General features: G+C 38.8%; 1 protein-coding gene across 1 annotated transcript in view; it reads right to left on the bottom strand.

Annotated features, from left to right (window-relative positions):
* Positions 1 to 21,575, bottom strand: part of Negr1 (neuronal growth regulator 1) — a 685,246-nt gene that overhangs the window by 505,941 nt on the left and 157,730 nt on the right. The gene's annotated exons all lie outside the window — the stretch shown is intronic.

Raw genomic sequence — 21,575 nt, 5'->3', positions numbered from 1 at the left:
AGAAAAAAAAAAAAAAGAGCAGACACCAATCCCCACAATAAGAAACAGGACAATATTTTATGATTAAAACTGAACCTAACACCTGACATTTGGAGCATTCTTTAAATTTTGCAAATCAATTTTCTACATTGCATGATTTTTACAGCACATTTGAGATATAGAAGGAAAAGATGACTCCTGCTTCTATGCTGAGAATGCTCAAAGCCTGGGCTGGAGTCAGGGCATTCATTGGCACCACAGACTCCAAGCTGATGTCATTACTGTTACCGTTATTGTAATTTTCATATCAAACAGGAGATAATAATTCCAATATTCCCAACGAACACAAGGCCCAAATATATGAAGGTGATGAGTGTGATTTTTGGTATATGTCAGTCTGTGTTTATATATTCCATGTACACACAGAATATATGCAATCATATAGAAAGTACCATTTGTCCTAGACTTCATTACACATGAACTCAAAATAGTTGTGACAGCGTATGCCAGAATTGTCAAGCACAAGATATACCGGGTCCCAGCATGGAGAGAAGTGGACACAAAATCCCACTCTGACCATGAGGATAGCTGCTAAGTGCTGGTAGAAGGAGAGAGAGTTTTCTTCCTAAGAGAATGGTGCTGATATATCAACCAATCTCCATTTGAAGACCTCACATTCAGGAATATTTGGGAAGTACCAAAACAGAAACAAAAACAAACAAAAGTCATGGAAACAAAGTTCAGGGACTTGGGAGTTGGGGGAAATCTGTAAAGAGAAGTCTCAGAACTCATAAAAACTCATGTAAAAATTAACTCCAGTATCATGAAATTATTATTAACAAATAATAATAATGAGATGAAGAAAAAAAAACATTTTCAATGAACTTAGTCTTTCCAGGAGACTTCTGGGATACTTTCTAAAGCTTGATTCTAGTAGGTTTACAGATTAGACTGAGGAACCACAAAGTCACTCAATCTTCCTAAGATGTCTCAGCCAGTCATTGATGGAGCATGGGTAGAAATTGATGTACCCTCTTGATCTACACGTCTTTCCTTGATGACACTAACTTCATTAACTTCCATATACAGGGACATCTGTAAAATGAGGTTTCAATTATACAACAAATCCCATTTGTTTCCCCATATCCAGAAAGGACAGACAATTATCAAAGCTGCTATGGCGAACTTCTTCTACAAGTGTCATCAGGGCTGTTCTGAAAACACAGATCTTGGACATTACCTAGCATCTGGAAGATTCAGAAACAGATGACATTCTTGAAGAAGCTAAGCCATGGTGGGGATGGACAAGAGAAATGGTAAATAATAATTGACTGTTCCGGAGTGAATTGAGTCATTTCAAGATTTAGGTTGAAAACCTAAATCCATTGGGACTACAACATACATACAGTCTTCAAGGAAGTAACTCAGGTTAAATGGCGTCAGAAGTTTGGGGCTTTGATCCAGTAAGATAGGCATCATTAATAGGAAGAGGGTCTAACACCAGGGATGTATGAGCAGAAGGTGGGTCCTGTGAGAACATAGCAACCACCCAGCCAAGCAGAGAGATCTCAGAAGTTTGCTTTGCTACCATGCTGACCAGAGCTGTGGAAGGCCTGACCAGAATCTGCTAAACACAGACAAAAGACAATGCCAGGACACAAACCAAGAAGTTACTGAGAACAGTTACTGCTGCTGTTCCAGTGACTCAGTCTCTGGCTTTGTTACAGGCCATATAAATGACCCTGACATTGACAAACACTATGTATAATTGCATTTAAAAACTGTTAAAGGGAGAGTGAGATTGTTCACCCACTGCAGTTGCTTTCTGTCAAGCATTAAGATCTTGTGAGTAGATGAGATTCCCAGAACCTACATGGCACAAGGAATGTACCAACTCTCCCAAGTTTTCTCCTGACATCTACACATATACACATCCTGGCACCTGAGATTCCGCATGACATACACCCATGACATAAATGTACAAATATTAAATATATGTATGTACTATGTATGTATGTGTTAAGTATGTTATGCATGGATGGTGTATGTGTTATGATATGTATGTATGTATGTATGTATGTATGTATGTATATATGTGTATGTTTTAAGGAGAGGTGTACAGAAATAAAGTTTAAAGCTAGATGCAAAGTGGGTAAGGAATTTGTAAGCAGGTGAGAATATGTTTTTTACTTTCCCTGGACCTTCTCACACTTCAGGAACTGTTCATAAGACTCATTCAGTGTTAGGTGATTGGCACCTGTTGGAAGAACAAATGCTATTTTGTGAACTAAAGCAACACTTTCCAGAAAGAAAATACCAGTTCCTACAGACACAGGAATGATTGGTTTGATTTGTAAAAACAAGTTGCATACCTTTTAATTTTAACATCCTGGCTTTTCTCATGAGTCTATGATATTAAGTAAATGCTGAATATCAGAGATTTACATTTTGTCCTGGTCCAACATGGACATGCTCAGTTCCCATTACCTTTAATGAGGGTGCAGCTCAAATGGGTTTGTAAAGAGTTCACAGTGTGATCTACATTTAGATTCCATGGAAAGATGAGATTCACCTCACTGAGCCACCAGCATCAATCAGACGATAAAACAATATTTTAACAGTATGAGCATTTCTTGCTGCATGAAAGAAAACTTTCTTAGATGTCAGCTTTAATTTTAGAAATTACAACTTATTCAACTTATAAAATTTTGAAGATAAGTTGCTATAATTTACAGTTGATTTACTAGCTGCAGATCCTAAGTGAACTAAGGTCTTACACCCTGTTATTTTTTCCTCATCTTAGCTCTAGCTTGTCAATTTTGTTGTCCATTCTAACACGAAACATAGTCAGTGATGCATACTAATATCAGCTTGGTGGATTTGAATATAGACTTCACATCTGAGGGGAAAACCTGTTCTTAAAATGTTTCATCTCCATAGACCTGTTAACCTACATTTCCTCTCCAGCATAGGAATAAATAACTGATAGATGCTTTCACATTTTGTTGGCATGGATGTAATTGAAATAAGTAATTACACCATTCTCAAGATTACCTCCATCAAGAAATGTTCGGTGCACACATTGTCAAAGGGATGAACCACAGCATGGCGTTCCCATGTCTTAGGTAAACACCTTGGCATTTGGCTGTAAAATGGATGGGGAAAAGTTCTTTAGAAGTGCACAATTCAAAGGAAATAAGCTTTTACAGGGAAGACTGTCTCTTTGCAGATACTTTAAAAGCACAATTAGAAGCTCACTGACTAGTATTGTTCATTGTGCTGTGGCATGTGGATGGATGGGTGCATTATGAGAGTGATGACCTAGACAATGCATGAGCACTTACCATCTATGCACATACATGAGTGCTTTAGAAAGATCACACATGACAACATAACTACTTAAAGCAACTCACTTTAAGTGAGTAGATAGAGAGTTCTTTAGCAGGATCGTGGCCAGCAGGAGAAGACTGACCAGTTTCACCAGAACTGATCAGTACTGAATAGTCATGGACTACCAGTTGTATGGTCATCTTCTTAAACATCTCCAAACTCCTGATTAGAATTACCATTTAAATTGTTTATTACAATTATTTCTTTTGGGGGAAGGAAGAGGGAGATGGAGAGGGTAGAGGAAAGGAAGGGAGGGACAAAAGACAGAGAGGGGGAAGTTCGTAGATGCATACACACAGGGCATGCATGGCTCAGATAAAAATATGGAGGTCACAAGATGACATAAGATGACATGCAGTATTATAGCTTTAGTTATCCAATATGTAGGTCCCAGGGACTGAACTCAGGTCTTCAGGCTACTCAGCAAGTGCCTTTGTCTACTGAGTCATCTTGCTGGCTCTCATTGGAATTTCTCTTGAGGGATTTACTAATTGTCAGCATATATAGGCATCCAGATAATTATTCCAAGTGTGCAGCAACAAATGTCTGTTGTCAGAATTACATTATTTAAAAGTTAAAGCTAAAGGCACATCCTTTGAATATAATTAGTTTACTTAGAGAGACCACCATATTTTGTAATAGAGAAAGCTTAATATTTTAATCAACCATTAAGTAGTTAACCTAAATAATCCCCATGTTTCACATATTGTTGAAGGGCATAAAATATCTGTCTTAGCCAAAGAATTGTACGTGGCTCTGGACATGCAACCCCTCCAGTGATGCTGCTAACAGAGCATGACTGTATTTGTCCCTTCCTCCAGTACACTCCCTCTGCACCCATTTCCCTTTCCGGCACCTTTGATCACTCTGAAAAGCCTTTCCCAGAACTCACCAAAGTGACATCCCAGAGCCAAGGAAAATGATGTCCAATCAATATTAACTGCTTCTGTGCCTGCATCTGACCCTGCTGTAGTGACCCTGAAACTGCGTAGACTTCTGGAATTCATGTGGGAGCGCACGTCCCAGAACAATCCACCCATGTCAGAATTAAGCATATATCTATCCACCTGTATCTCAGCAGTTTTGATTGATGATTTTCTCTCTAGATGGGGTTTATTTCAAAGCCTAGAAGATGAGTTCATGCACCTTTCTCTTTATTTTTCAATCCATTCAAAATAGTTTTACTAATTTTTTCATGGACAAGTGTAATTCTTGGTAGTAATGTGATTTATTTATTTCATAATACATATTCCATGACAATTGAAACTGAGTTTCATGTCACAGACATAATATTAATATGTTTTGTGTCATGGAAAAATGCAGAGTTTTAAAAATGCACATTGTAAAATACCATAACTATTGAAAGCTTATCCTCGTTATGGATTCCCCCTATTATATAAACCAAAAAGTAGATTGCATTAATGAGATTGGCTTCCAGGTTTCTGAGGTCTCTAATAACTTCTGTAATTATCACTTGATGTTTTTCCTTGCACTTACAAAATTAAAATCTTGCCCCTGATGGCTACTGCTTGAACGTGGTCTCAAATTTCCCCAAAGAGCCACAGGATTCCCATTCCAAGCTCTGTCAATACTAGCAATTGGTAGTGGCTTACACAAATATGCTTTTTCTGTTTTAACGCTTCAATTTCCTGCCCTTTGATTTTATTGTTCTATATGGTGGGAGTCTGGACTGTGATAAAAAGAAAGAACTTTATTGTAAGTAATCAAATATACAGGCTCAAACATCAAGAGCTAAATATTGAGTTGGGAACACTAAATCATAAGGTATTTTTATTAAATTCTATGCCACTGTGAAGTGAAAAACAAACTTGTTACAAATTCTGGTGTTGGTGTTCATGGACTCCACTAGGAAGAAGATACGGTATCACATGTCAAACATATCCTCGCTGCAGTGTGGTCATTTTGTTCAGCCATTTTCAAGCTTCAGAAGTTACTGAATAAGAGAATATTATTTGATAGTGTAGCTGACGCCATATTAAAATATTAGCCTATCTCCTCTAGAAGCTGAGGAAGGAAGTTCTCTGCGAAGTCACAGTGCAATACAGTGCAGCCAGAGCTACAGAGTGAGAGCATACATAAAATGAATTTAAAAACTAAAAATTAACATATCTCAAAGTACAAATTCATATTCATTTTCACCTAAGTGTTTCATGTAAAAATCACGGTTTCTCCATAAAGTGTCCTTTCCATTTCTCTCAAATTTACCTCCCCTGTGTTTACTGGTAACTGTAAATAATCAGTCTTTCAACTGTTGTTGGTACAATGCGAGATTATTAGGGGAAGTTGTTTTTGTTAAGCACTTGGGAGGAGTATCTAGATCTTAAACATATAACATACACTCATGTCCACATTTTCATCAACTACGTGAGAAATGGCCCTGGATGGAAAAGCTGTGGCAGGTTTGACTCTATTATTCTTTTAGGATGAAAGTACTAAAATCTAGGATTGTAGTTATTGAATCTAGGAAGACATATGCATTTCATATGTTTGAATACCACTTTAAAAATCCTACTGAAGAAAAGCTATATAAGTTTAAAATATAGATCTAAAGAAATTATCCAGTAATTATCAAGAAGAAATCAATGGAAAACATTACAGAGAAATTTAAAGACATAGAGGAATGGAGTACAAAATCCAGGAGCATAAGGAAGAGGGAAGGGGAAGGGGGAGGGGAAAGGAGGGGAGGAGAAAGGAAGGGAAGGGGAGGCCAAATAATCTCGACCAGATAATGATCTTTATCATATTTGTTACCAAATAATTACCTCCTAAGTTCAGGACACACAACATACCCGAAATACATATATAGATATAAACACATGGAGATCTATCACTGTCACACTGGAAGACACCAAACACACATTTCACGAAAACAAAAGGGTAAAGATACCATCAACAAAGATGCTGGGAAACATCCACACTCACCAAATGTGGCAGAACAAACCCCAAAGCCTGACAGAGCAAAGCAAACCTTTAGAATTCCAAATGCCAGCTCAGAACTTACACCACGCAAATATGACAAAAGACCATTTGTGTCCCGATGGTTTAATATAAAGCGGTTCTAAAAAAAAAAAAAAAAAAAAAAAAAAAAACGAAACCCTACAAGGGGTGATCTTCAAGAAGAAAATGATGCCAAAACTGTATTTATCTTTTGCGTCTGTCTTATTTCAGTTAAGATAATAAAAGACTCCACATCTCACCAACTCAGCATTCAACCATCCACATCAATAACTGACTCACAGAAAAAGGAAATGCAGCACACACAAACACTGAAGTTTTATTTAGCTAAGAAGAAAAATGAAACCAAAAGCTGTGCTGGAAAATGAAATGAAAATGAGTCGTTCTAAACAAGGCGACTTTGTTAGGAGTTTGGATTTCTCCCAAAAGCTCTTGAGCCTCTGACTGGGCTTTCGGTGGGGTTGAGAGGTGTTATGGCCCTTCAGTAGAAGGAGCCAAGGGCATGGCCATGGTGGGAAGTGTGAGCCCTGCAACATACCCTTCTACTGTGCTTTTGGTCCTGAGTGAGCCCATCTGGTATGCTCTCCTCTAGAACCTCCTCATAGATGAAATCTCTTGAGCTACAAACTAGGGAAACATTTCTTCTTATGAGTCAATTGTCTTAGCTGTCTCATTATACTAATATAAAGCTTGGTACATAAGGTGAAGCTAGAATTTTTACTTTCATTATTTGAAATTTGTGTGGTTAAATCTTGTGAAACCAATGGAATCACAATAACCACCAATTTCATTAAGTATTAAATATTGTGGTTAATAAGTATGAGGAGACAAAAAATAGGCCAAATAGATGTTTATTCAGGGAGAAATAACTGAGAACATAGACAGATGAACACCAGCAGTTTCCTGGTCCCAAGGATGCCTCTGGATGTTCTCCTGTCCCCATGCTGCAAGCAAGAGAGAGCTCCTGGGGGTCCCTCCTCAGACTTAGCTCCCCCCAGGTCACATCTACCACTGCCCCCACCCCCAATGTGTGTGGTCAGTGTCACAGGTGAGGACAAAGTGACTATCTCACTACAATTACATATGTTATTGGATCTAAGATACTTTTATTTTTTTAATTCTATAATTTCAAGTTATTCTGGGGTTTATGTGTAATGAGTAGGCTAAGCTACATTTCAAACTCCTTATAATATTTATTTTTAAGATTATAATATAATCATATCTTTTCCTTCTTCCCTATCCTCCCTTCAAATCCTCCATAAATTCTTCCTCTCTCTCTTTAAAATCCATATCCCCCATTTTTCATCAAGAACACTCCAATCAAGTGTTATTTGTTCATATGTATGTACTTATATACACATATACATTACTATATGTAACCTGTTCAGTCTATATATTGTTAATCTGTATGTATATGTTTTTATAATCGATCACTTGTTATTAGATAACTAATTGGTGTGTTCTTTCCTGAAGAAAAGTGTTCCTCACACTCCCAGCTCTCCTCAGTTGTCTATAGTTCTTTGTTGTAAGGCTGAGTTCTTGTGGGCTTTCTTTCCTCCATCCCCATTATCAAGTCTATTGGTGCCATCCTAGTTCAGTTCACATTGAGACTGTAGGGTGCAGATTCTGACAGTACTAGGATACACAATCTCACAACAAGCTCCCTTCCCCTCTTGTTCTTACAATTTTTGCATCATCCCCTTTCTGTAATACTCCCTGGGACATAGATATGAGAGCACTGGTATGTCAATCCAGTGGAACTGGACTCCAAAACTCCGCAGTTTGATTTGTTGTGGTTTTATGTAATGATCTCCATCTGTTGTGAAGAGATGATGTGGGATGTCCTTCTGTATGGTGCGAATATTTGTTGCTTTTATTGGTTGATGAACAACATTTTATTCTAAATTTATTTGTTTGTAATTACCATGCAGATCTTCCTGTTTCTGGGAAAAAAAATCATCTGATAAAAACAACTCAAGGGAGAAACATCTTATTTATTTAAACTTACACTCCAAGAACACAGCCCATCATGATAAAGAGGCCAAAGCAGCAGGAGCTTGAGGTATTTGATCCCACAGTCAGGAAGCAGAGAGTAAGGAATGCTGGCATGTGCCCAATGCTCCTCTTCCAATTCCGTGATGCCCAGGACTCCCATATGAGTAATGACTCTACCCAACTTCAATGAACCTACTCAACGTAATTTACCCAAGCAACACTGAACTGACTCATGGCTCTCTCTCTCTCTCTCTCTCTCTCTCTCTCTCTCTCTCTCTCTCTCTCTCTCTTTCTCTCTCTCTGTCTCTGTCTTTCTCTCTCTCTCTATTTCTCTCTCTCTGTCTCTGTCTTTCTCTTTCTCTCTCTCTCATACACACACACACACAAACACACACACACACATACACACTGAAAGAAAATGAGGGAAATAGGGCATGAATTCATGAATTTGAGATGGAGTGGGGGAAAAGCCTGGGACCTTTTGGGGGAGAGGACAAGGGAGGGATTGGAAGAAAGAAAAGGAAGGAAGAAGATGCTGTAATTATTTCTTAATTAAAATGAAATTATAAGAGATAATCTTTCACAGACACCAGAGGCTAACTTTAATCTAAATAATCACTCCCAGGTGTGCCCAGATGTTTGTCTCATGGGTGAGTCTAGATTCTGTCAAAATGACAATTATTCACTCCTCTTAATGTTTCTAATTTAGGTGAGATTTTGTTATTTCCAGTCATGTATCTAAAATATACATTTTACCTGACATCTCTATGCTTAAGGACATAAATGCAAATAAACATCTGCTTAAAACTTGGCAGTTTTAATTCAATCCCAAAATACAATCCCAAACCACTAAACATATTAATATTGTTTTATATGAATTATGATAAAACTAGGATATTCTTGAAATTATCACCATACTTTAGGCTACTAAAAAGTTGCAGAAATACTTAAAAGTATTTACTTTTGCCAATTAGAGAACTATATGATTGCAGATGAAGTAGAAGAAACATGTAGGCAGTAAATGAATTTTCCCAGATTTATAAGGCAGGTTGTACTCTAGATGTCTACCTATAGCACACCTAATTCAGAGAAATTAGTTAGGTGAAGCAGACTGTGGTGATTTAATTTCTGCTGTGCATGACTCCCATACTCCTGCACCTAAGGCTTGGGGAGCATTGCAGAAGAGAGGGGAAATGTTGTCAGATTCAGAGGACCAGGTCATCTGATGAGAGGCTCTGTCTCCTAATAATGTCAGATGCTATACCCATAACGTCTCCTCAATATGACTACCTAAACACAAGCAGAACAAAGGTAAAAATAGACATGCCAAAGTGGGTATGTTAAAGCCCATGAAGCCTTAACCCAATTTAAAGAACAACAGGACTCAGGGAATGATGAGAACAAACAGAATAGTTCCCTCATTGAAAGAGACCACTAACTGTTTATCTCATACCAAATGCTCAGCCATGAAAACACATATATGAGTAACATTAAACAGTCTAGGCAGGTCATGTTTAGAAATATACATGACCGATGTACATATACACATGTAACAATGACTAATGAAAAAGGAGGCCAAATGACGGAGTTTGGAGGAAAGAATCTGAAGGGAGAGATGATATAATTACAATTTCAAAAACAAGAGATTAAAATAATAGCCTACTAAGCACCATGCAAGGAAATCATGAAGAATATTTACTGGAACTAAAAGGAAAATATGTTAACATTCTAGCTTTTCTCTCTTTTTTTTTCAAAACAATAAAAACTGTGAGCTTCAGGCATGATTTCTGAAATTACTTTAGCAGTGTCAAGCTGTGAACCTTGTGTGGATCATCGGCATATCCTAATTTTGATCCAGAGTTTTATGATGCTGACCATCTGGAGGAATTAACATGAGTGGGGACTACCCAAGTCCTTTACACAGAGGCTAAAGGCATGGCCAGTGCTTGTAGAAATCTATCTCTGTAGAGCCTGAGGACGTGTCCTCGTCAATATGACGGAGGGTAGAATCATGATGGCATGTTGCGTGCAATATCCCTCTTCTCCATATTAAATCATGTCAGTTCAATGAAGAAGAACCATAATTCCTAATTATTGACATAGCAGTCAAGACACCAAGGCAGGGTCAGGGTGCCAGCTTTTGGATGGTGTTGTGAGGGTTTTCCTGATCCTGAATTTGGGAATCTTTATTTTCATGAACTCTCATTTTTATTATTATCCGAGCATTCATTATTATTGTCACTTATAAATGTGACAATAACAATGATTTGAAGTGATTTGCCTTAGAGCACAAACAGAGTATGTTATAGACAAAGTTATTGTCCTGAAGTGGATATGAATCATCCATTAACTGGGTCAAGTATTCACACTCGCTTAATGTTAGATTTTTATGTCTCAAGCATATGATACTACTTTTGTTTAAGCATTTACATAATTTAAGCAAGAGCAATCTGTAGAACTGAACATATAAGAGTAGCTGAAAGAATCATACATTCATAAACATCTAAGCAGATTTTGGACCCAATAGTCATAAGCAGCATTGCCCATTATCCAGGAATAATTTCCAGTCCTCTCTCTTCCAGGTTAACACAAATAGGTCCAAAACTATGTGGACTGCGTCCAAAGCACAAAGAATAATTTTCACATCTATATCTGAGAGAAAAAAAATCCTATAAATTTCCAGAATAAAAAAATATCCTTTGTTGTTAAGGATATGAAGTGATTGGCATGGGGGAATTGGTACCAGTCTGCCATGGGCACAGTGCAAATACTAAACCACTTTGGAGAATAAATCTAGAATGAACGTGTAAACAAAAAGATAAGACAACAAGAGAAAGAAATGCCCCTCACTCCCAAACAGCACCGTTGAGGATCTAACCGATGGACTAGACGTCAGTCCATATAGCCTTCTTGACTGATTCCTTTGCCATATTTTGGGAACCACCTAATCCAGTGTAAATGATGGAGTGCCCACTGCACTGATGGTTTCAGGCCTCTCATAGAGCTACTTAGTTACATTCTTTGCAAGGGTACTTGACCTGCATTATTGAGGCTTTGCTCATGATAAATGATTTGACAGAAGTCTGTCCAGTGAGACTACACCTATAGGTTTTATTTATTCACCAGAGATCTAAGCACTGCCCAAGTGATCTAAATCATGCAACCTTAGTGTACCAGAATTTAGTCTGGTGAATTCTGTCTACTCAAGCCCCATAGTCTCAGTGAAGAGGAAAGCTGATGGAATCACTTCATGGTTTGGGCTGCTCTGTGACCTGAGCAGAAACTTTTTTCCACGACTGATGGAACCCTCCATCAAGGACAGAACAGATTCCACACATCCCCATCTTTCTGATCACAGTGATTAGCAGGATGGTTAATTAACCCTCACCTGTACACAGCCCCACACAGTGGTCTTCCGTAAAACATGCTACCTTCAAGGAAAAAGACTCTTGTGTGTTGTCCCCTCCCAATGCCATTCACCTCATTTCCCCTCACTAATTTTCAAGCTATATTTACTGATCACTATTGAAGACTCTTCTGTCTACTTACATATTGAGACATTTTTAGTTTTAACAGTCTGTGTGTATTTTGCAAAATAAATCCCTAGATCTTTAGTCCATGGCTCTCATCCCCCATCTTGTGATCACCATTTGACTATCCAAAATAAGCTTTGCCTTTCCTCTGCTGTCTGTCACAGAAACTGCCCTCCCCACTCCATGTCTCTCCTCCCCCTCAAACCTCTAGTTGTGGAATTTAGTCCATGTTTCTTATCATCTCTTGCAAATAGCAGTATCCATATGAAGGGATAGGACATTTGTGTCTTCATCAACACTTACAGAGAAATGTTAACTCCTAAGCTGGAAGTATAAGGTAAAAGAAGAAACTTTTAGGAGATCATAAGGTAATGAGAATATGGTTCTTTATATGACAGGGCATTTCTAGAAGACACCAGAAACGAGGCAGTCCCCTCCATCAAAGGAGGAGAAGCATACCAAAACAGAAAACAGACTCTCAACAGGTAAGAAATCTGTTGACATCCTGAACTTGGATTTTTTTTTTGGTGTCCAAAATTGTGAAAATAACCCTCATTATTTGTAAGCTACATGGTTTTTGTTATTTTGTCCTAGCATATTGAATACATAGAGGAAGAAATGTAACCTGTTGTCCCTTCTCCCACGCCATGATCAGTTATGATTGACAGTGGCAGCTATTCCTGTTTTCCATCTGGTCAGCTGACCATGAAGTTTTACATGGCTGTGAGCCAAATCATTATAACAGCATACATAGACCATCATTCATATATGCAGACATAACATGATACATATTCATATTTACAGGATATACACATAAATATGTGAGAGACAATTGATGGATAAGATGTTATATAGGTTTATAGATAGATGATAGGTAGGTAGATAGATAGATTGCAAATAGCTTGAGAGGGGATAGGTGATGGGCATGATGCATGGATAATAGATAGAAAATGATAGACAGATAAATATATAGATGCTAGATAAATTATGGATGCATATATAGATGATAGATATAGATAGATGATAGATAGATGGATATATATATATATATATATATATGTAGGTAGATAGCTAGATAAGTAGATAGCTGATAGTCATAAACAGACAAACTGCATTTACTTCTTTTCTTTGGAAATCAAGACTAACAAACAATACAACAAATCCTCATCTAAGAGATATAGGCAAAGTTGGCATTCAAGGTTCAGATACTGTGAATCAAAGGAAACATTCACTACTCTCATATATTTTTCTTTTCTTTGTTCACTGATATCTGCAGTTGGAGCAGCCTCATTGGACACTCAGATACATTCGCCGTGTATGGACAGGGAGGCAGGACAAAGAGGACAGAGTGAGGCCCTGGGCAGCAGAACCAGTGTGGTGGCAACACATCATTTCAGCTGCTTTTTCTCCACATAAAACCACTACTAAAATGTCATGAAGAAAAAAAATAAATCAAAGTTCCCATCACTGCAGGGTGAATCTTACTCACTCATACTGACAAAAAAAATAATTTTAAAACCGTTCTTTCTCAAGCTGACTATAAAGCAAAGAAATGGAAATTATCCGAATAGTGTATGGTCCTTAGAAATTAAGATAAAGTGGCAGTTCTTTTAAGTCTCTTTTGATAGTTCTGATGTGGAAAGTGATTTCAAATAACCACAGCGCAGTACAGATATGGGACTGATACCATCCCTGTCAAAAAGCTGTGTTGCTTATTAGCTCAGACTTAACATGGTGGTTCATAGGAACATAATCCTGGTGTCTCCATACACTGTGTCTTGATTGTTTTTATTTTTAGAGACAGGGAATTGTAATGCAGGGGTTCTTCCCTACCCTCCCAAAAGCTGAGTTCACACCCATCTCCACATCCAGGAATTGTTGAAGTTTAAGATGAAATCTTATTACAACACACATTTAAGTTTTTTGGAAAATGCACATGCACAAATATATGTAAAAATATGTGTGTACACACATGTGTACATATGTATATACATATATATGTATATATATGTATACATATATATGTATATACATACGTCCGTATGTATATATGTATATACAATGCTTAAACACATGTACAAAGTTCCTAAGTGAATGTTATGTATTTAGGATTAAATGTATGCAAATTAAAATATGTTTTCATTACCTTATTTGAGATCATAAATGATTTCTAGGTGACATTTTGTTGTTCATGGTCAGTTAGGATTCACAAACAACTAACCACTGTCATCTCTAGACTGCAGAAATTCTTGCCTAATTATTATGCCAGTATGGGCAGAAGTCCATCAGTAAAGTGAGTGTTCTGGCAATCAGATATTCATATAAAAACAATATTCCAGGTGACCTTTTAGTATTTAAACCAATAGGAGATATAAGAATGAAGCTCTCCTATACCAAAGTCTAAGTTAAAAGAGAAGGGAAGGAAGGAAGAAAAGAAAGAAGGAAGAGAGAGAAGAAGGGAGGGGCAGGGAGCGAGGACCCCAGGACAGTCCAAGCGTTCTCTGAAGACTCTGAAAACATAACAGAACCAAATATTATAATAAATACGCATTTCATGTCTAGTATTCAGCCAATACAAGCATAGATTAGATGGGCCACCCATGGGCTATTACAGAAATAACCAGAACTTGTCCTGCCCACTTTCTTTTACATTTAGGATAATGCAAGAGAAATGACCACTATTTACATCTATGATCGTCTACTGTATTGAAGAGAATCTTAAATTCATCTTTTAGGTGATAGGTTTCTGTATTTTTATGTGCATTTCTTAATACTTCCAAAATTAAACATAGAACATTTGAACCTTCTCACTTGTATTGATGAATAAACGTAAGCACAAAGCATTTGAACTATTTGATTTGTATTGATGAATAAATATCATCCAATACCTGTTATGGTTCCTTTTATGAAACAGAAAACGACTGTTTAAAAACATGAAAAATAAAAAGAAATAGAAGGTTTCACCATTGACCCCATACTCCAGGGTGGAGAAGACTGCCCTCTAAGGTACCTGTGCAGAACCTCCCATTTCACAGGACCAGGGAGAGGGCCAAGGAAAGAGGGGGTTGTCAATTACCAAGTCTTCCCTGGGAAAGCGGCGGTGAACAACATGCACTCGTACCACTGGCTAACTGGTACAGCATTCCCAAGGAGACAACAGCAGTGAATAACAGTAAGACACTGGATAATGAGGACAACGGCTTTAGTTTCCTGTTACTGCAACAAAGACATGGAGACATCAGTCTGTAAGCACAGGTCTGTTGGGGGGGGCACTTATGGAGACTCTGGCCTGTGGTAGGTTGGTGCTGCTTGATGGCTATGAGATAGCATACCCCAGAGAAACTCCTGACAGAGTAAATCCACTGTCTTTATAAAAAGAGTGACCTAGGACAGCACCTCAGCCATCACATGCCCATGGCTGAGTGTAAAACACCTGCCAGGGTGTGCCAGCTCTCAGAGATTTAACACATAGACTTTTGGAAGACCTTCACGGTCAGACTTGCCATCCAGTTGCTGTGATTCAGATGTTATTATTAATTTCTACAATAGAGATTGCTTTTAACCTCTGTATCCATATGCAGATCTACATTCGTAGTAAAGACACAGCCATTATCCTCAAACGACACTACCTTAGCTATAGGCTACAGCTATGGAGATGATTCAGTAGACAAAGTGCTTGCTATACCAGCATGAGAACCTAACGCGGTTAAATAAGGATCAGGATAAACAAATAGGCCGAATAGATGTTTATTCAGGGAGAAATAACTTACAACCTAGACAGATGAACACCAGGAAATTCAACCCGATCCTCTCCTGTCCTAGTCACACCAGCAAGAGAGCTTTTCCTGGCTCTCCCTCCAACCTCCTTCCACAGGTCACTCCGCCCATGGCTCCACCCCCCAATGGGCGTGGTCAGTGCCACAGAAGGACTATCTCACTACAAGAACCCAAACTCTAAAGGCCAGCACCCACAGAAAAGCCTGACTCAGCCTGAATCCATGATGCCAATTCTAGGTACAAAGAGAAAGGGATGGTCTGCTAATCCCTGAAGAGGAAGTCTAGTGAGTAGGTGAGATCCAAGCCCAGGGAGATCCTGCCCCAAAAGATAAGCAGAGGGAAACAGAAGAAGATATCCACTGTTGGTCTCTGGTATTGACATGAGCACACATCCGCACAAATGTATGTGTGCACACATACAACACACACACACACACACACACACACACACACACACACACACACACACACACACACACACACACACTCACACAGGCAACCTTCTTATCTGAGGATATACCAAAGGAAAATCCAGAACAAAGACCTCACATATCAACGTGTTTTGTGATCTCAGTGAACGTCCTACCTGGGCTAACTCCAGACAGGAATGGATGCCGTAAATCAGACTCATACAATGCAGAAAGACAATATAACTAAAGTACCACAGTATAGAAAATTCAATTCCCAGTGCCACGTTGCACCCTAATGAAACATATGGCCTTCTTAATGTTTTCTTAACAAAATTTGACATCAACCTCAAGCCTAACTTCCCGCACAGACAAGAGTAATGGCCACCGATATCAAACATATAAGCTGAGGTTGGAAATACAGATTTCCACAGTGGGCTGAGAAAATGCTGGCGAGCTACGCAAGCTTTGAGGTGAGCATTGCTCCTCCACAATAATCAGATCACCTCAAACACAGGGCATCTATGCATTTCAACGTTAAAAGTAAAGTCAACTGAAATACCAATAGCCCATGATTTAAATCTCTCTAGGATCAATAGTTCTGTATTATAGAAACAAGAGAGCCAGTCTCTCCTGCGCTATTAATTATGGTCAGTATAGTTTGTGCGGATAAAAAAAATCAAGCAAAAAATTTATAGAATGACAGATCCTCTATGTCTCCTTCAAAATGAATTCTAAAATTAAGATCCTAATTAACAAGGTGAACCAGACTGGACAAACTCAGTTTGGTCTTTTTTTTTTTTTTTATTTTAGTAATCACCGTGGGAGGGTCGCCCCTTATCCTGCCCTCCACACGCCACAGTGGAGCATTTTTGGCCTCCCTGAACTCTCTATGTTGTTCTTATCTATCAAGGACAGTTTACTTACTGTGGTGCACTCTGGTGCCTACTATATGGGTTTGGTGAAAATGTATAACCGACGTAGACAAAACTCAACTAAGGCAGTTTTTCAGATGATTGTACAAAATAACAACACAGAAAACTTACATAAGACTATTTTATTATTATCAGAATATTTTAATATACATTGCACATGCTACTAAATAACGTGTGTCACAGTTAATGGTGTGTGTACATATATTCACATATTTTTAGGTGAAGGTGTCTATTATTAACCGTATTTATTAATAGTATTTAGGTACAAATTTATTTAATGTAAATGTGTCAGAGGGAGGTCACCTTTCAGGGATAGTAGAAATACTTGAGCAATACAACTCATATTGTTTGTTTTCAGTATGTATGGCTTTAACTGACTGAATCGTGAAAAGTAACATACATCCTGTAGAAAACTGTCTAGCTTAAAATCAGTAGAACAATAAAGTTTATTCCTTTATGGGAACCTGTTTGACTATAAATTCAAACTACATGCCCTCAGCTCTTACATCTGTATTCATCACCCATACTGGAGAAATTTTGACACACCCCTCTTATCATTCCAGATATTTTCCGTTTCTATAATTCTCATTACATATTACCTGTGTCTACTTGGAGTGATTTAAATAATACCCTGCCCCTGAGACACGTGATTAAATTATGGACTATTAAATGTGTGTGTAGCTAATTAGCCAAGTGATTAATTTTAAATTTGCTTGAGATATGAAATACTAAATTATATCTAACCTTGGGGATATGAGCTATGAAGATTCTCCTGATTTCTTAAATATAGAAGTGATTAGTATCACATTTTGTGGCCAATTTTATTGTGGAATTGGTAAAATTGTAAATTAAAATTGGGCTGGCTAGAAGACCAACAGTAATTAGGTTTTCAAATTCTACCAAAAATTGGAAATATAAAATGGGAATGATTTCTACAAACAACTAAGCCACATATTATTAAAAAGATGTCTGTGACAAAGGCATGGTGAATTAATTATACTTATAAATCTGTTGCTTGAGAGGCTAAAGCTGGTGGATGACCATGAGTTGTTGCCATTTTGCAATACCGAATGAGTCCCAGACTAGACTAGCCTAAGCACCAAGACCCTATCTCAAAAACACCTAACAGAGAATGAGGAGGGAGGGATGAGGAAGAGGAGAAAGGAACCCAGTCTGTTTCCCAGGACTTTCCCATAGAGCCCTGCAACTCTACAATGTTTGTTACCTGGATGCTGATGGTGGAACTCATCATAAAGAGTCCTGTAGCCGAGGCCAGACAAGCAAGAGGAATATAGGTATCCTCAATTCAGTGTATACAATTTTTCTTCACTAAAAAGCACAAGCTTCCATGGTGGATAATACAGAGAGGTCTTATTCCATAATTAATATGCAGTGGGAATCCTCATATTAATTTACACCAGAATTTACAGAAATTATCTATAGCTATCATATTGACAGAAGAGATTGTTTAGTTTTATGACCTCAAGAAACCCATCTATGGGTCTAGTGTTCTCTCCACTGCCTTGGTTATTGAAATAATTCCAGGATCATCTACCTGTTTCAGAGTACTAGCCAAAGATGCGTTACATTTGTTTATGCTGTGGAACATTTACTTTATGATGTGAAGATGCATTTCATTATTTTACGTTGCATTTGTTTAACTCTGTGAAGCCGTGTTACTTTGCATGTCCAAAACACCTGATTGGTCTAATAAAGAGCTGAGTGGCCAATAGCAAGGCAGGAGAGAAGGTAGGCAAAGCCGGCAGTCAGAAAGAATAAATGGGAAGAAAGAGGAGGAACAAGCAAAGGAGGAACAGAGGACACCAGGGTCCAGACACACAGACACACACAGACACACGGACACACGGACACACGGACATACAGACATACAGACGCACAGATGCACAGACACACAGACACATGGACCCACAGACACACGGACACATGGACACACAGACACAAGGCCACATGGTCACACGGACACACAGACACACGGATGCACAGATGCACAGACACACGGACACACAGACGCAAAGACGCACAGACACACAGTCACAGAGACACAGGGACATATGGACAGACAGACACACAGACACAGACACACAGACACATGGACACACGGACACAGGGACACACAGACACACGGACACATGGACACAGGGACACACAGACACACAGATACACAGACACACAAACACACAGACACACAAACACACAGATACACAGACACCAGGCCACACGGACAAACGGACATACAGTCATACAGACACACAGACACACAGACACCAGGACATACAGACACACAGACACCAGGCCACAGGGACACACAGGCACACAGCCAGCCAAGAAACAAGAGGGAAAGCAAGATACACAGAACAAAGAAAAGGAAAAAGCCCAGAGGCAAAAGGTAGACAGGATAATGTAAGCTAAGAAAGCTAGGTAGAAACAAGCCAAGCTAAGGCCAGGCATTCACAAGTAAGAATAAGCCTCTGTGTGTGATTTATTTGGAAGCTGGCTGGCAGGTCCCCAAAGATAAAAGAGTAAAAGAACGAAAACAAACACTACATACACCTGATAATTTGGACGGCTTTTCAGACAGGAAGCAAGCTTGTTCACAGCACACACCGCTAAGCTCCCTGACGCCAACTCAGGGTCTGTGAAAATAAAGGGAGCCTGCTGTCAGTGGGCCGAGGGCCTCCTGCAAAACACTGAACACTTAGACTCCGCTGCTTGCTTGGTAGACAGGAGAACTGTGGGGCTTTGGGTGAGCTCTGTAATCCCCAGGTCTAGTTTTTACTTTGGAAAAGTGGCTGAGCTTTCTCAGAGCCACCAGGCTGAGATTCCATACTGTAATACTCACTCTGGAAAAAAAAATTGAGATTTTGTGGGGCTGTTTTAAGAGGTTGGAAAGCAAGAATGCCCCATGCCTCTAATGCATCATTGTGGTCCTAACTGATGGAGCAATCTTCCTGCCAAACAACAAACAACTCTAGCCAGTCTGACCAGTGCTCTAGAAACTAAGAAAAGATGCAACCCTGAACCCAGGAAGTCCAGGTCTACTCTCAGGCTGAAGATGTGTTCTAGTCATTGTCACTCAAGTGTCTGCATGGAGGGAGGTGATGCCCGTGACCTCCCTCTTCTTGTCCCTGCTTCTTATTTTCTACTCCTTACATCTTCTTCTCTTTCATTTCCTCCCTTCCCTTCTTCTTCCTTCATTTATGCCTGTGAGACTGACTGAAAGCTTGGTACTGTCAAGGCCATCACAAGAGGAATGAGTACACAGCCACAGTGATCAATGTGCATTCTCACACTGTTTGCATTCGAGCTCCAGAAGGCTCCTAGAGCACAGAAGCACCCCCTAGACTTGCTGCGTGATGGTGGGGGGTTGTCTTTAGGTTATGCAGAGAAGTGTCACTCCATTCTTTCCATAGGTTGAGTGATGGTGTCAGTCCTGGTGAGACAATGTACCGGAGACTGTACTGATTAAACAAATTTAACTCTATTTCTCCCAGTGATCAACTGAGTGATGTCTTGGTCCGCTGGGACCTTTACAAAGTACTGTAGATTGGAAGCTTAAACAAGTGAACTTGCTTCCCAAAAGTCAGGAGGCTGAGCAGTTCTCTGTAAGGTTTGATTAAAGTAGCTTCTGTTGTGTGGTTACTGGCTGCTATCTACATGTTCTCACAAGACATCCTGTGTGCGTGTGTGTGCGCGTGCGTGTGTGTGTGTGTGTGTGTGTATGTGTGTGTGTGTGTGTCTGTGAGAGAAAGAGAGAGAGAGAGAGAGAGAGAGAGGATATGGGCATGATCAACAAGTGAAAATAATATTGGTGTGTTCTGTCTCATATTCAGTCCATAATGAATTATGAAAGCCCAGATTTTATTTTTTTTTTATCCCACAATGCACTATTTCCTCAGATTTCTATCATTGAAAAGGCTTCTTCCGCCACTAAAGTTGCTAATAGTGAGTGACTCAAATGTGAAAGCAAATAACTAAATACCTTAACATTATGAGTCTAACCATTTTGCATGACACATCTAATACAAAATTGGCTTCTGCATCTTCTGGATTTGGGGAAGAACTTATTTGCAAGTATTATTACCCACCATCCAGTGTTTACAAATGTGTAAAGCCAAGATTATTCTGTGGCTATTATTTCTTATAATGTCAGGTGTTTATTATTCTGTATGCAAACTATATTTACATATCAAAACCTAATGAGATATGAGAATGTCCTGACACAGAGTTATATTGGTAATGTGTGTGTGTGTGTGTTTGTGTGTGTGTGTATGTGTTTTCCTACCTAGAAAGATGTTTGCAAATGGGGATCTCATTTATGCCGTTACTTATAAATCACTATTTTACTAAAACTAGGGCTTGGTTAGATCAATTTATAAATCTTGTCAGTAAATATTCTCAGCATAACTGTCTGATTTCTTAATGAGTTTCTTGTGAAAGTAAGGCTTATGTAATTAGCATGCTGCTGCTCAGGCCTCAAACATCCCAGCCTTTCTAGGATGATGGACTTCCAGCTTCTAAGTAGAAAGGGATCAGACATTGGAGCCCATCATTAAACCAAAAGA

Source organism: Phodopus roborovskii, unplaced genomic scaffold, assembly GCF_943737965.1.
Source record: "Phodopus roborovskii unplaced genomic scaffold, PHOROB, whole genome shotgun sequence".
Classification (NCBI taxonomy): Eukaryota; Metazoa; Chordata; class Mammalia; order Rodentia; family Cricetidae; genus Phodopus; species Phodopus roborovskii.
This window is presented reverse-complemented; position numbering and strand designations above follow the sequence as displayed.